The following is a 14,403-nucleotide window of genomic DNA, read 5'->3' on the forward strand; positions in this document are numbered from 1 at the left end:
TGTCCTACCCTCCCGTGGCAGCGGGGTCCTATTGGAAACTAAGGGATATTAAGGCCTCCTTTTAATAGAGAACCGGAACAAAGCATTAGCACATAGTGAATACATGAACTCCTCAAACTATGGTCATCACCGGGAGTGGTCCCGATTATTGTCACTTCGGGGTTGCCGGATCATAACACATAGTAGGTGACTAAAGACTTGCAAGATCGGATCAAGACCTCACATATATTCATGAAAACATAATAGGTTTAGATCTGAAATCATGGCACTCGGGCCCTAGTGACAAGCATTAAGCATAGCAAAGTCAAAGCAACATCAATCTCAGAACATAATGGATACTAGGGATCAAACCCTAACAAAACTGACTCGATTACATGATAAATCTCATCCAACCCATCACTGTCCAGCAAGCCTATGATGGAATTGAAGGAAATATGCCCTAGAGGCAATAATAAAGTTATTATTTATTTCCTTATATCATGATAAATGTTTATTATTCATGCTAGAATTGTATTAACCGGAAACATAATACATGTGTGAATACATAAACAAACAAAGTGTCACTAGTATGCCTCTACTTGACTAGCTCGTTAATCAAATATGGTTATGTTTCCTAACAATGAACAAAGAGTTGTTATTTGATTAACGGGATCACATCATTAAGTGAATGATCTGATTGACATGACCCATTCCATTAGCTTAGCACCCGATCGTTTAGTATGTTGCTATTGCTTTCTTCATAACTTATACATGTTCCTATGACTATGAGATTATGCAACTCCCGTTTACCAGACGAACACTTTGTGTGCTACCAAACGTCACAACGTAACTGGGTGATTATAAAGGAGCTCTACAGGTGTCTCCAAAGGTATATGTTGGGTTGGCGTATTTCGAGATTAGGATTTGTCACTCCGATTGTCGGAGAGGTATCTCTGGGCCCTCTCGGTAATGCACATCACTTAAGCCTTGCAAGCATTACAACTAATGAGTTAGTTGCGAGATGATGTATTACAGAACGAGTAAAGAGACTTGCCGGTAACGAGATTGAACTAGGTATTGGAATACCGATTATCGAATCTCGGGCAAGTAACATACCGATGACAAAGGGAACAACGTATGTTGTTATGCGGTCTGACCGATAAAGATCTTCGTAGAATATGTAGGAGCCAATATGAGCATCCAGGTTCCGCTATTGGTTATTGACCGGAGACATGTCTCGGTCATGTCTACATTGTTCTCAAACCCGTAGGGTCCGCATGCTTAAGGTTACGATGACAGTTATATTATGAGTTTATACATTTTGATGTACCGAAGTTTGTTCGGAGTCCCGGATGAGATCACGGACATGACGAGGAGTCTCGAAATGGTCGAGACATAAAGATTGATATATTGGAAGCCTATGTTTGGATATCGGAAGTGTTCCGGCTGAAATCGGCATTTTACCGGAGTACCGGGAGGTTACCGGAACCCCCCAGGAGGTACATGGGCCTTAATGGGCCTTAGTGGAAGAAGAGGAGAGGCGGCCAGGGCTGGGCCGCGCGCCCCTCCCCCCTAGTCCGAATAGGACAAGGAGAGAGGGGGCCGACGCCCACTTCCTTCTCTCTCTCTCTTTTCCCACCTCGCGAGTCCTATTCCAACTAGGATTAGGGGAGAAGTCCTACTCCCGGAGGGAGTAGGACTCCTCCTGGCGCGCCCTATGTGGCCGGCCGGCCTCCCCCTCTTGGTCCTTTATATACGGAGGCAGGGGCACCCCAGAGACACACAAGTTGATCCACGTGATCCTATTCTTAGCCGTGTGCGGCGCCCCCTTCCACCATAGTCCTCGATAATATTGTAGCGGAGTTTAGGCGAAGCCCTGCTGCAGTAGCACATCAAGATCGTCACCACGCCATCGTGCTGACGGAATCTTCCCCGACACTTTGCTGGATCGGAGTCCGGGGATCGTCATCGAGCTGAACGTGTGCTAGAACTCGGAGGTGCCGTAGTTTCGGTGCTTGATCGGTCGGGCCGTGGAGACGTACAACTACATCAACCAAACGCTTCCGTTTTAGATCTACAAGGTACGTAGATCATACTCTCCCCTCTCGTTGCTATGCATCACCATGATCTTGCGTGAGCGTAGGAAAATTTTGAAATTACTACGAAACCCAACAGTGGCATCCGAGCCTAGGTTTTATATGTTGATGTTATATGCACGAGTAGAACACAAGTGAGTTGTGGGCGATATAAGTCATACTGCTTACCAGCATGTCATACTTTGGTTCGGCGGTATTGTTGGACGAAGCGGCCCGGACCGACATTACGCGTACGCTTACGCGAGACCGGTTCTCCCGACGTGCTTTGCACATAGGTGGCTTGCGGGTGACAGTTTCTCCAACTTTAGTTGAATCGAGTGTGGCTACGCCCGGTCCTTGCGAAGGTTAAAACATCACCAACTTGACAAACTATCGTTGTGGTTTTTGATGCGTAGGTAAGATTGGTTCTTGCTTAAGCCCGTAGCAGCCACATAAAACTTGCAACAACAAAGTAGAGGACGTCTAACTTGTTTTTGCAGGGCATGTTGTGATGTGATATGGTCAAGACATGATGCTAAATTTTATTGTATGAGATGATCATGTTTTGTAACCGAGTTATCGGCAACTGGTAGGAGCCATATGGTTGTCGCTTTATTGTATGCAATGCAATCGTGCTGTAATGCTTTACTTTATCACTAAACGGTAGCGATAGTCGTGGAAGCACAAGCTTGGCGAGACGACAACGATGCTACGATGGAGATCAAGGTGTCACGCCGGTGACGATGGTGATCACGACGGTGCTTCGGAGATGGAGATCACAAGTACAAGATGATGATGGCCATATCATATCACTTATATTGATTGCATGTGATGTTTATCTTTTATGCATCTTATCTTGCTTTGATTGACGGTAGCATTATAAGATGATCTCTCACTAATTATCAAGAAGTGTTCTCCCTGAGTATGCACCGTTGCGAAAGTTCTTCGTGCTGAGACACCACGTGATGATCAGGTGTGATAGGCTCTACGTTCAAATACAACGGGTGCAAAACAGTTGCACACGCGGAATACTCAGGTTATACTTGACGAGCCAAGCATATACAGATATGGCCTCGGAACACGGAGACCGAAAGGTCGAGCGTGAATCATATAGTAGATATGATCAACATAATGATGTTCACCAATGAAACTACTCCATCTCACGTGATGATCGGACATGGTTTAGTTGATTTGGATCACGTAATCACTTAGAGGATTAGAGAGATGTCTATCTAAGTGGGAGTTCTTTAAGTAAATTAACTGAACTTAAATTTATCATGAAACTTAGTACCTGATAAGTATCTTGCTTGTTTATGCTTGTTTGTAGATAGATGGCTCGTGCTGTTGTTTCGTTGAATTTTAATGCGTTCCTTGAGAAAGCAAAGTTGAAAGATGATGGTAGCAATTACACGGACTAGGTCCGTAACTTGAGGATTATCCTCATTGCTGCACAGAAGAATTACGTCCTGGAAGCACCGCTGGGTGCCAGGCCTGCTGCAGGAGCAACGCCGGATGTTATGAACGTCTAGCAGAGCAAAGCTGATGACTACTCAATAGTTCAGTGTGCCATGCTTTACGGCTTAGAATCGGGAGTTCAACGACGTTTTGAACGTCATGGAGCATATGAGATGTTCCAGGAGTTGAAGTTAATATTTCAAGCAAATGCCCGGATTGAGAGATATGAAGTCTCCAATAAGTTCTATAGCTACAAGATGGAGGAGAACAGTTCTGTCAGTGAGCATATACTCAAAATGTCTGGGTATAATAATCACTTGATTCAATTGGGAGTTAATCTTCCAGATGATTGCGTCATTGACAGAATTCTCCAATCACTGCCACCAAGCTACAAGAGCTTCGTGATGAACTATAATATGCAAGGGATGAATAAGACTATTCCCGAGCTCTTCACGATGCTGAAAGCTGCGGAGGTAGAAATCGAAAAGGAGCATCAAGTGTTGATGGTCAACAAGACCACTAGTTTCAAGAAAAAGGGCAAAGGGAAGAAGAAGGGGAACTTCAAAAAGAACGGCAAGCAAGTTGCTACTCAAGAGAAGAAACCCAAACCTGGACCTAAGCCTGAAACTGAGTGCTTCTACTGCAAGCAGACTGGTCACTGGAAGCGGAACTGCCCCAAGTATTTGGCGGATAAGAAGGATGGCAAAGTGAACAAATGTATATGTGATATACATGTTATTGATGTGTACCTTACTAATGCTCGCAGTAGCACCTGGGTATTTGATACTGGTTCTGTTGCTAATATTTGCAACTCGAAACAGGGACTACGGATTAAGCGAAGATTGGCTAAGGACGAGGTGATGATGCGCGTGGGAAATGGTTCCAAAGTCGATGTGATCGCAGTCGGCACGCTACCTCTACATCTACCTTCGGGATTAATATTAGACCTAAATAATTGTTATTTGGTGCCAGCGTTAAGCATGAACATTATATCTGGATCTTGTTTGATGCGAGACGGTTATTCATTTAAATCAGAGAATAATGGTTGTTCTATTTATATGAGTAATATCTTTTATGGTCATGCACCCTTGAAGAGTGGTCTATTTTTGTTGAATCTCGATAGTAGTAACACACATATTCATAATGTTGAAGCCAAAAGATGCAGAGTTGATAATGATAGTGCAACATATTTGTGGCACTGCCGTTTAGGTCATATCGGTGTAAAGCGCATGAAGAAACTCCATACTGATGGACTTTTGGAACCACTTGATTATGAATCACTTGGTACTTGCGAACCGTGCCTCATGGGCAAGATGACCAAAACACCGTTCTTCGGTACTATGGAGAGAGCAACAGATTTGTTGAAAAGCATACATACAGATGTATGTGGTCCGATGAATATTGAGGCTCGTGGCGGATATCGTTATTTTCTCACCTTCACAGATGACTTAAGCAGATATGGGTATATCTACTTAATGAAACATAAGTCTGAAACGTTTGAAAAGTTCAAAGAATTTCAGAGTGAAGTTGAAAATCATCTTAATAAGAAAATAAAGTTTCTACGATCTGATCGTGGAGGAGAATATTTGAGTTACGAGTTTGGTGTACATTTGAAAAATTGTGGAATAGTTTCGCAAATCACGCCACCCGGAACACCACAGCGTAATGGTGTGTCCGAACGTCGTAATCATACTTTACTAGATATGGTGCGATCTATGATGTCTCTTACTGATTTACCGCTATCGTTTTGGGGATACGCTCTAGAGACGGCCGCATTCACGTTAAATAGGGCACCATCAAAATCCATTGAGACGACGCCTTATGAACTGTGGTTTGGCAAGAAACCAAAGTTGTCGTTTCTGAAAGTTTGGGGCTGCGATGCTTATGTGAAAAAGCTTCAACCTGATAAGCTCGAACCCAAATCAGAGAAATGTGTCTTCATAGGATATCCAAAGGAGACTATTGGATACACCTTCTATCACAGATCTGAAGGCAAGACTTTTGTTGCTAAATTCGGAAAATTTCTGGAGAAGGAGTTTCTCTCGAAAGAAGTGAGTGGGAGGAACGTAGAACTTGACGAGGTAACTGTACCTGCTCCCTTATTGGAAAGTAGTACATCACAGAAAACTATTTATGTGACACCTACACCAGTTAGTGAGGAAGCTAGTGATGATGATCATGAAACTTCAGAACAAGATACTACTGAACCTCGTAGATCAACCAGAATAAGATCCGCGCCAGAGTGGTACGGTAATCCCGTTCTAGAAGTCATGCTATTAGATCATGATGAACCTACGAACTATGAAGAAGCGATGGTGAGCCTAGATTCCGCAAAGTGGCTTGAAGCCATGAAATCTGAGATGGGATCCATGTATGAGAACAAAGTATGGACTTTGGTTGACTTGCCCGATGATCGGAAAGCAATTGAGAATAAATGGATCTTCAAGAAGAAGACTGACACTGACGGTAATATTACTGTCTACAAAGCTCGACTTGTCGCAAAAGGTTTTCGGCAAGTTCAAGGGATTGACTACGATGAGACCTTCTCACCTGTAGCGATGCTTAAGTCTGTCCGAATCATGTTAGCAATTGCCGCATTTTATGATTATGAAATTTGGCAGATGGATGTCAAAACTGCATTCCTGAATGGATTTCTGGAAGAAGAGTTGTATATGATGCAACCAGAAGGTTTTGTCGATCCAAAGGGAGCTAACAAAGTGTGCAAGCTCCAGCGATCCATTTATGGACTGGTGCAAGCCTCTCGGAGTTGGAATAAATGCTTTGATAGTGTGATCAAAGCATTTGGTTTTATACAAACTTTTGGAGAAGCCTGTATTTACAAGAAAGTGAGTAGGAGCTCTATAGCATTTCTGATATTATATGTAGATGACATATTACTAATTGGAAATGATATAGAATTTCTGGATAGCATAAAGGGATACTTGAATAAGAGTTTTTCAATGAAAGACCTCGGTGAAGCTGCTTACATATTAGGCATTAAGATCTATAGAGATAGATCAAGACGCTTAATTGGACTTTCACAAAGCACATACCTTGACAAAGTTTTGAAGAAGTTCAAAATGGATCAAGCAAAGAAAGGGTTCTTGCCTGTGTTACAAGGTGTGAAGTTGAGTAAGACTCAATGCCCGACCACTGCAGAAGATAGAGGGAAAATGAAAGACGTTCCCTATGCTTCAGCCATAGGATCTATCATGTATGCAATGCTGTGTACCAGACCTGATGTGTGCCTTGCTATAAGTCTAGCAGGGAGGTACCAAAGTAATCCAGGAGTGGATCACTGGACAGCGGTCAAGAACATCCTGAAATACCTGAAAAGGACTAAGGATATGTTTCTCATATATGGAGGTGACAAAGAGCTCATCGTAAAAGGTTACGTTGATGCAAGCTTTGACACTGATCCGGACGATTCTAAATCGCAAACCGGATACGTGTTTACATTAAACGGTGGAGCTGTCAGTTGGTGCAGTTCTAAACAAAGCGTTGTAGCGGGATCTACATGTGAAGCGGAGTACATAGCTGCTTCGGAAGCAGCAAATGAAGGAGTCTGGATGAAGGAGTTCATATCCGATCTAGGTGTCATACCTAGTGCATCGGGTCCAATGAAAATCTTTTGTGACAATACTGGTGCAATTGCCTTGGCAAAGGAATCCAGATTTCACAAGAGAACCAAGCACATCAAGAGACGCTTCAATTCCATCCGGGATCTAGTCCAGGTGGGAGACATAGAGATTTGCAAGATACATACGGATCTGAATGTTGCAGACCCGTTGACTAAGCCTCTTCCACGAGCAAAACATGATCAGCACCAAGGCTCCATGGGTGTTAGAATCATTACTGTGTAATCTAGATTATTGACTCTAGTGCAAGTGGGAGACTGAAGGAAATATGCCCTAGAGGCAATAATAAAGTTATTATTTATTTCCTTATATCATGATAAATGTTTATTATTCATGCTAGAATTGTATTAACCGGAAACATAATACATGTGTGAATACATAGACAAACAAAGTGTCACTAGTATGCCTCTACTTGACTAGCTCGTTAATCAAAGATGGTTATGTTTCCTAACCATGAACAAAGAGTTGTTATTTGATTAACGGGATCACATCATTAAGTGAATGATCTGATTGACATGACCCATTCCATTAGGTTAGCACCCGATCGTTTAGTATGTTGCTATTGCTTTCTTCATAACTTATACATGTTCCTATGACTATGAGATTATGCAACTCCCGTTTACCAGAGGAACACTTTGTGTGCTACCAAACGTCACAACGTAACTGGGTGATTATAAAGGAGCTCTACAGGTGTCTCCAAAGGTATATGTTGGGTTGGCGTATTTCGAGATTAGGATTTGTCACTCCGATTGTCGGAGAGGTATCTTTGGGCCCTCTCAGTAATGCACATCACTTAAGCCTTGCAAGCATTACAACTAATGAGTTAGTTGCGAGATGATGTATTACAGAACGAGTAAAGAGACTTGCCGGTAACGAGATTGAACTAGGTATTGGAATACCGACGATCGAATCTCGGGCAAGTAACATACCGATGACAAAGGGAACAACGTATGTTGTTATGCGGTCTGACCGATAAAGATCTTCGTAGAATATGTAGGAGCCAATATGAGCATCCAGGTTCCGCTATTGGTTATTGACCGGAGACATGTCTCGGTCATGTCTACATTGTTCTCGAACCCGTAGGGTCCGCACGCTTAAGGTTACGATGATAGTTATATTATGAGTTTATACATTTTGATATACCGAAGTTTGTTCGGAGTCCCGGATGAGATCACGGACATGACGAGGAGTCTCGAAATGGTCGAGACATAAAGATTGATATATTGGAAGCCTATGTTTGGATATCGGAAGTGTTCCGAGTGAAATCGGCATTTTACCGGAGTACCGGGAGGTTACCGGAACCCCCCGGGAGGTACATGGGCCTTAATGGGCCTTAGTGGAAGAAGAGGAGAGGCGGCCAGGGCTGGGCCGCGCGCCCCTCCCCCCTAGTCCGAATAGGACAAGGAGAGAGGGGGTCGGCGCCCACTTCCTTCTCTCTCTCTCTTTTCCCACCTCGCGAGTCCTATTCCAACTAGGATTAGGGGAGAAGTCCTACTCCCAGAGGGAGTAGGACTCCTCCTGGCGCGCCCTATGTGGCCGGCCGGCCTCCCCCTCTTGGTCCTTTATATACAGAGGCAGGGGCACCCCAGAGACACACAAGTTGATCCACGTGATCTTATTCTTAGCCGTGTGTGGCGCCCCCTTCCACCATAGTCCTCGATAATATTGTAGCGGAGTTTAGGCGAAGCCCTGCTGCAGTAGCACATCAAGATTGTCACCACGCCGTTGTGCTGACGGAACTCTTCCCCGACACTTTGCTGGATCGAAGTCCGGGGATCGTCATCGAGCTGAACGTGTGCTAGAACTCGGAGGTGCCGTAGTTTCGGTGCTTGATCGGTCGGGCCGTGGAGATGTACGACTACATCAACCAAATGCTTCCGTTGTCGATCTACAAGGTACGTAGATCATACTCTCCCCTCTCGTTGCTATGCATCACCATGATCTTGCGTGAGTGTAGGAAAATTTTGAAATTACTACGAAACCCAACAGGAATTACTCATGCACGGCGGTGAGCATCATGAAATTGGTGATGGAGGATGGTTGATGATGACGACGGCGACGAATCCCCCTCTCCGGAGCCCCGAACAGACTCCAGATCAGCCCTCCCGAGAGGTTTTAGGGCATGGCGGCGGCTCCGTATCGTAAAACGCGATGATTTCTTCTCTCTGTTTTTTTTCTCTCCGAAAGCAAATATATAGAGTTGGAGTTGGCGTCGGAAGGCATCCAGGGGGCCCACAAGGTAGGGGGGCGCGCCCCCACCCTCGTGAGAAGGGTGTGGCCCCCCTGGTCTTCATCTTTGGCAATGATTTTTTATTATTTTTTCTAAGATGTTCCGTGGAATTTCAGGTCATTCCGAGAATATTTGTTTTCTGCACATAAAACAACATCATGGCAATTCTGCTGAAAACAACATCAGTCCAGGTTAGTTCCATTCAAATCATACAAGTTAGAGTCCAAAATAAGGGCAAAAGTGTTTGGAAAAGTAGATACGATGGAGACGTATCGGACATTATTGGGCTTTATTATCCACTTTTATATTATTTTGGGACTACCCTACTAACCGGAGGCCCAGCCCAGAATTGCTGTTTTTTTGCCTATTTTAGGGTTTCGAAGAAAAGGAATATCAAACGGAGTCCAAACGGAATGAAACCTTCAGTAACGTGATTTTTGGAACGAACAAGATCCAGGAGACTTGGACCCTACGTCAAGCAACCAACAAGGAGGCCACGAGGTAGTGGGCGTGCCTACACCCCCCCCCTAGGCGAGCCCTCCACCCTCGTGGCCCCCCTGTTGCTCCACCAATGTACTTTTTCCTCCTATATATACCTACGTACCCCCAAACGATCAGATACGGAGCCAAAACCCTAATTCCATCGCCGTAACTTTTTGTATCCATGAGATCCCATCTTGGGGCCTGTTCTGGAGCTCCGCCGGAGGGGGCATCGACCACGGAGGGCTTCTACATCAAGACCATAGCCTCTCCGATGAAGTGTGAGTAGTTTACCTCAGACCTTCGGGTCCATAGTTATTAGCTAGATGGCTTCTTCTCTGTTTTTGGATCTCAATACAAAGTTCTCCCCCTCTCTTGTGGAGATCTATTCGATGTAATCTACTTTTGCAGTGTGTTTGTTGAGACCGATGAATTGTGGGTTTATGATCAAGTTTATCTATGAACAATATTTGAATCTTCTCTGAATTCTTTTATGCATGATTGGTTATCTTTGCAAGTCTCTTCAAATTATCAGTTTGGTTTGGCCTACTAGATTGATCTTTCTTGCAATGGGAGAAGTGCTTAGCTTTGGGTTCAATCTTGCGGTGTCCTTTCCCAGTGACAGTAGGGGCAGCAAGGCACGTATTGTATTGTTGCCATTGAGGATAACAAGATGGGGTTTTCATCATATTGCATGAGTTTATCCCTCTACATCATGTCATCTTGCTTAAAGCGTTACTCTGTTCTTATGAACTTAATACTCTAGATGCATGCTGGATAGCGGTCGATGTGTGGAGTAATAGTAGTAGATGCAGGCAGGAGTCGGTCTACTTGTCTCGGACGTGATGCCTATATACATGATCATACCTAGATATTCTCATAACTATGCTCAATTCAGTCAATTGCTCAACAGTAATTTGTTCACCCACCGTAAAATACTTATGCTCTTGAGAGAAGCCACTAGTGAAACCTATGGCCCCCAGGTCTATCTTCATCATATTAATCTTCCAATACTTAGTTATTTTCATTACCTTTTATTTTACTTTGCATCTTTATCATAAAAATACCAAAAATATTATCTTATCATATCTATCAGATCTCACTCTCGTAAGTGACCGTGTAGGGATTGGCAACCCCTTATCGCGTTGGTTGCGAGGATTTATTTGTTTTGTGCAGGTGCGAGGGACTAGTGCGTAGCCTCCTACTCGATTGATACCTTGGTTCTCAAAAATTGAGGGAAATACTTACGCTACTTTGCTACATCACCCTTTCCTCTTCAAGGGAAAACCAACGCATTGCTCAAGATAGCGCTTGTTGGGAGGCAACCCAATTTTATTTCTATTCCTTGCTTTTTGCTCCTGTTTAGTAATAAATAATTTATCTAGCCTCTGTTTTGGTTGTGTTTTTGTGTTTAATTAGTGTTTGTGCCAAGTAGAACCGTTGGGAAGACTTGGGGAAAGTCTTGTTAATCTTGCTGTAAAAAACAGAAACTTTAGCGTTCACGAGAACTGCTGCCATTTTTATTTGGAAAGTGATATTTAGTTAATTATTTTTGAAGATGATTAATATATAAATTCCTCACGTCCAGAAATTTATTTTAGAATTTTTGAGGTTCCAGATCTTGCGCTAGCTACAGATTACTACGGACTGTTCTGTTTTTGACAGATTCTGTTTTTCGTGTGTTGTTTGCTTATTTTGATGAATCTATGGCTAGTTAAATAGTTTATAAACCATAGAGAAGTTGGAATACAGTAGGTTTAACACCAATATAAATAAATAATGAGTTCATTACAGTACCTTGAAGTGGTCTTTTGTTTTCTTTCGCTAACGGAGCTCACGAGATTTTCTACTTTAAGTTTTGTGCTGTGAAGTTTTCAATTTTTGGGTAAGGATTTGATGGATTATGGAACAAGGATTGGAAAGAGCCTAAGCTTTGGGATGCCCATGGCACCCCCAAGATAATCTAAGGACACCTAAAAGCCAAAGCTTGGGAATGCCCCAGATGGCATCCCCTCTTTCGTCTACTTCCATCGGTAACTTTATTTGGAGCTATATTTTTATTCACCACATTGTATGTGTTTTGCTTGGAGTGTCTTGTATGATTTGAGTCTTTATTTGTTAGTTTACCACATTCATCTTTATTGTACACACCTTTTAAGAGAGACACACATGATTCGGAAATTATTAGAATACTCTATGTGCTTCACTTATATCTTTTGAGTTATATAGTTTTGCTCTAGTACTTCACTTATATCTTTTAGAGCACGGTGGTGGATTTGTTTTATAGAAAATATTGATCTCTAATGCTTCACTTATATTATTTTGAGAGTCTTAAATAGCATGGTAATTCTCTTAAATAATCCTAATATGCTAGGTATACAAGATTAATAATGAAATTCTCTTATGAGTGTGTTGAATACTATGAGAAGTTTGATATTTGATAATTGTTTTGAGATATGGAGATGGTGATATTAAAGTTGTGCTAGTTGAGTAGTTGTGAATTTGAGAAATACTTGTGTTAAAGTTTGTGATTCATGTAGCATGCACATATGGTGAACCGTTATGTGATGAAGTCGGAGCATGATTTATTTATTGATTGTCTTCCTTATGAGTGGCGGTCGGGGACGAGCGATGGTGTTTTCCTACCAATCTACCCCCCTAGGAGCATGCGTGTAATACTTTGCTTTGATAACTTGTAGATTTTTGCAATAAGTATATGAGTTCTTTATGACTAATGTTGAGTCCATGGATCATACACCCACCATATACCTTCCTCAAAACAGCCACCATACCTACCTATCATGGCATTTCCATAGCTATTCCGAGATATATTGCCATGCAACTTTCCACTGTTCCATTTACTATGACACGCTCCATCATTGTCATATTGCTTTGCATGATCATGTAGTTGACATTGTATTTGTGGCAAAGCCACCGTTCATAATTCTTTCATACATGTCACTCTAGATTCATTGCATATCCCGGTACACCGCCAGAGGTATTCATATAGAGTCATATCTTGTTCTAAGTATCGAGTTGTAATTCTTGAGTTGTAAGAAAATAAAAGTGTGATGATCATCATTATTAGAGCATTGTCCCAGTGAGGGAAGGATGATGGAGACTATGATTCCCCCACAAGTCGGGATGAGACTCCGAAAAAAGAGGCCATAAAAAAAGAAAAAAGAAAATACCCAAATAAAAAAATGAGAGAAAAAGAGAGAAGGGACAATGCTACTATCCTTTTACCACACTCGTGCTTCAAAGTAGCACCATGATCTTCACAATAGAGAGTCTCATATGTTATCACTTTCATATACTAGTGGGAATTATTCATTATAGAACTTGGCTTGTATATTCCAATGATGGGCTTCCTCAAAATGCCCTAGGTCTTCGTGAGCAAGCGAGTTGGATGCACACCCACTTAGTTTCTTTTTGAGCTTTCATATACTTATAGCTCTAGTGCATCCGTTTCTTGGCAATCCCTACTCACTCACATTGATATCTATTGATGGGCATCTCCATAGCCCGTTGTTACGCCTAGTTGATGTGAGACTATCTTCTCCCTTTTTGTCTCCTCCACAACCACCATTCTATTCCACCTAAAGTGCTATGTCCATGGCTCACACTCATGTATTGCGTGAAGATTGAAAAAGTTTGAGAATGTCAAAAGTATGAAACAATTGCTTGGCTTGTCATCGGGGTTGTGCATGATTTAAATACTTTGTGTGGTGAACATAGAGCATAGCTAGACTATATGATTTTGTATGGATAAATTTCTTTGGCCATGTTATTTTGAAGAGACATAATTGCTTAGTTAGTATGCTTGAAGTATTATTATTTCTATATCAACATTAAACTTTTGTCTTGAATCTTTCGGATCTGAATATTCATACCACAATTAAGAAGAATTACATTGAAAATATGCCAAGTAGCATTCCACATCAAAAATTCTGTTTTTATCATTTACCTACTCGAGGACGAGCAGGAATTAAGATTGGGGATGCTTGATACGTCTCCAACGTATCTATAATTTTTGATTGCTCCATGCTATATTATCTTCTGTTTTGGACATTATTGGGCTTTATTATCTACGTTTATATTATTTTTGGGACTAACCTACTAACCGGAGGCCCAGCCCAGAATTGCTGTTTTTTTGCCTATTTTAGGGTTTCGAAGAAAAGAAATATCAAACGGAGTCCAAACGGAATGAAACCTTCGGGAACGTGATTTTTGAAACGAACAAGATCCAGGAGACTTGGACCCTACGTCAAGCAACCAATAGGGAGGCCACGAGGTAGGGGGCGCGCCCTCCACCCTCGTGGGCCCCCTGTTGCTCCACTGACATACTTCTTCCTCCTATATATACCTACGTACCCCAAACGATCAGATACAGAGCCAAAACCCTAATTCCACCGCCGTATCTTTCTGTATCCACGAGATCCCATCTTGGGGCCTGTTCCGGAGCTCCGCCAGAGGGGGCATCGATCACGGAGGGCTTCTACATCAACACCATAGCCTCTCCGATGAAGTCTGAGTAATTTAGCTC

The sequence above is a fragment of the Triticum urartu genome, chromosome 6A (assembly GCF_056163025.1).
Source record: "Triticum urartu cultivar PI428250 chromosome 6A, HENAU_Tu73, whole genome shotgun sequence".
NCBI lineage: Eukaryota > Viridiplantae > Streptophyta > Magnoliopsida > Poales > Poaceae > Triticum > Triticum urartu.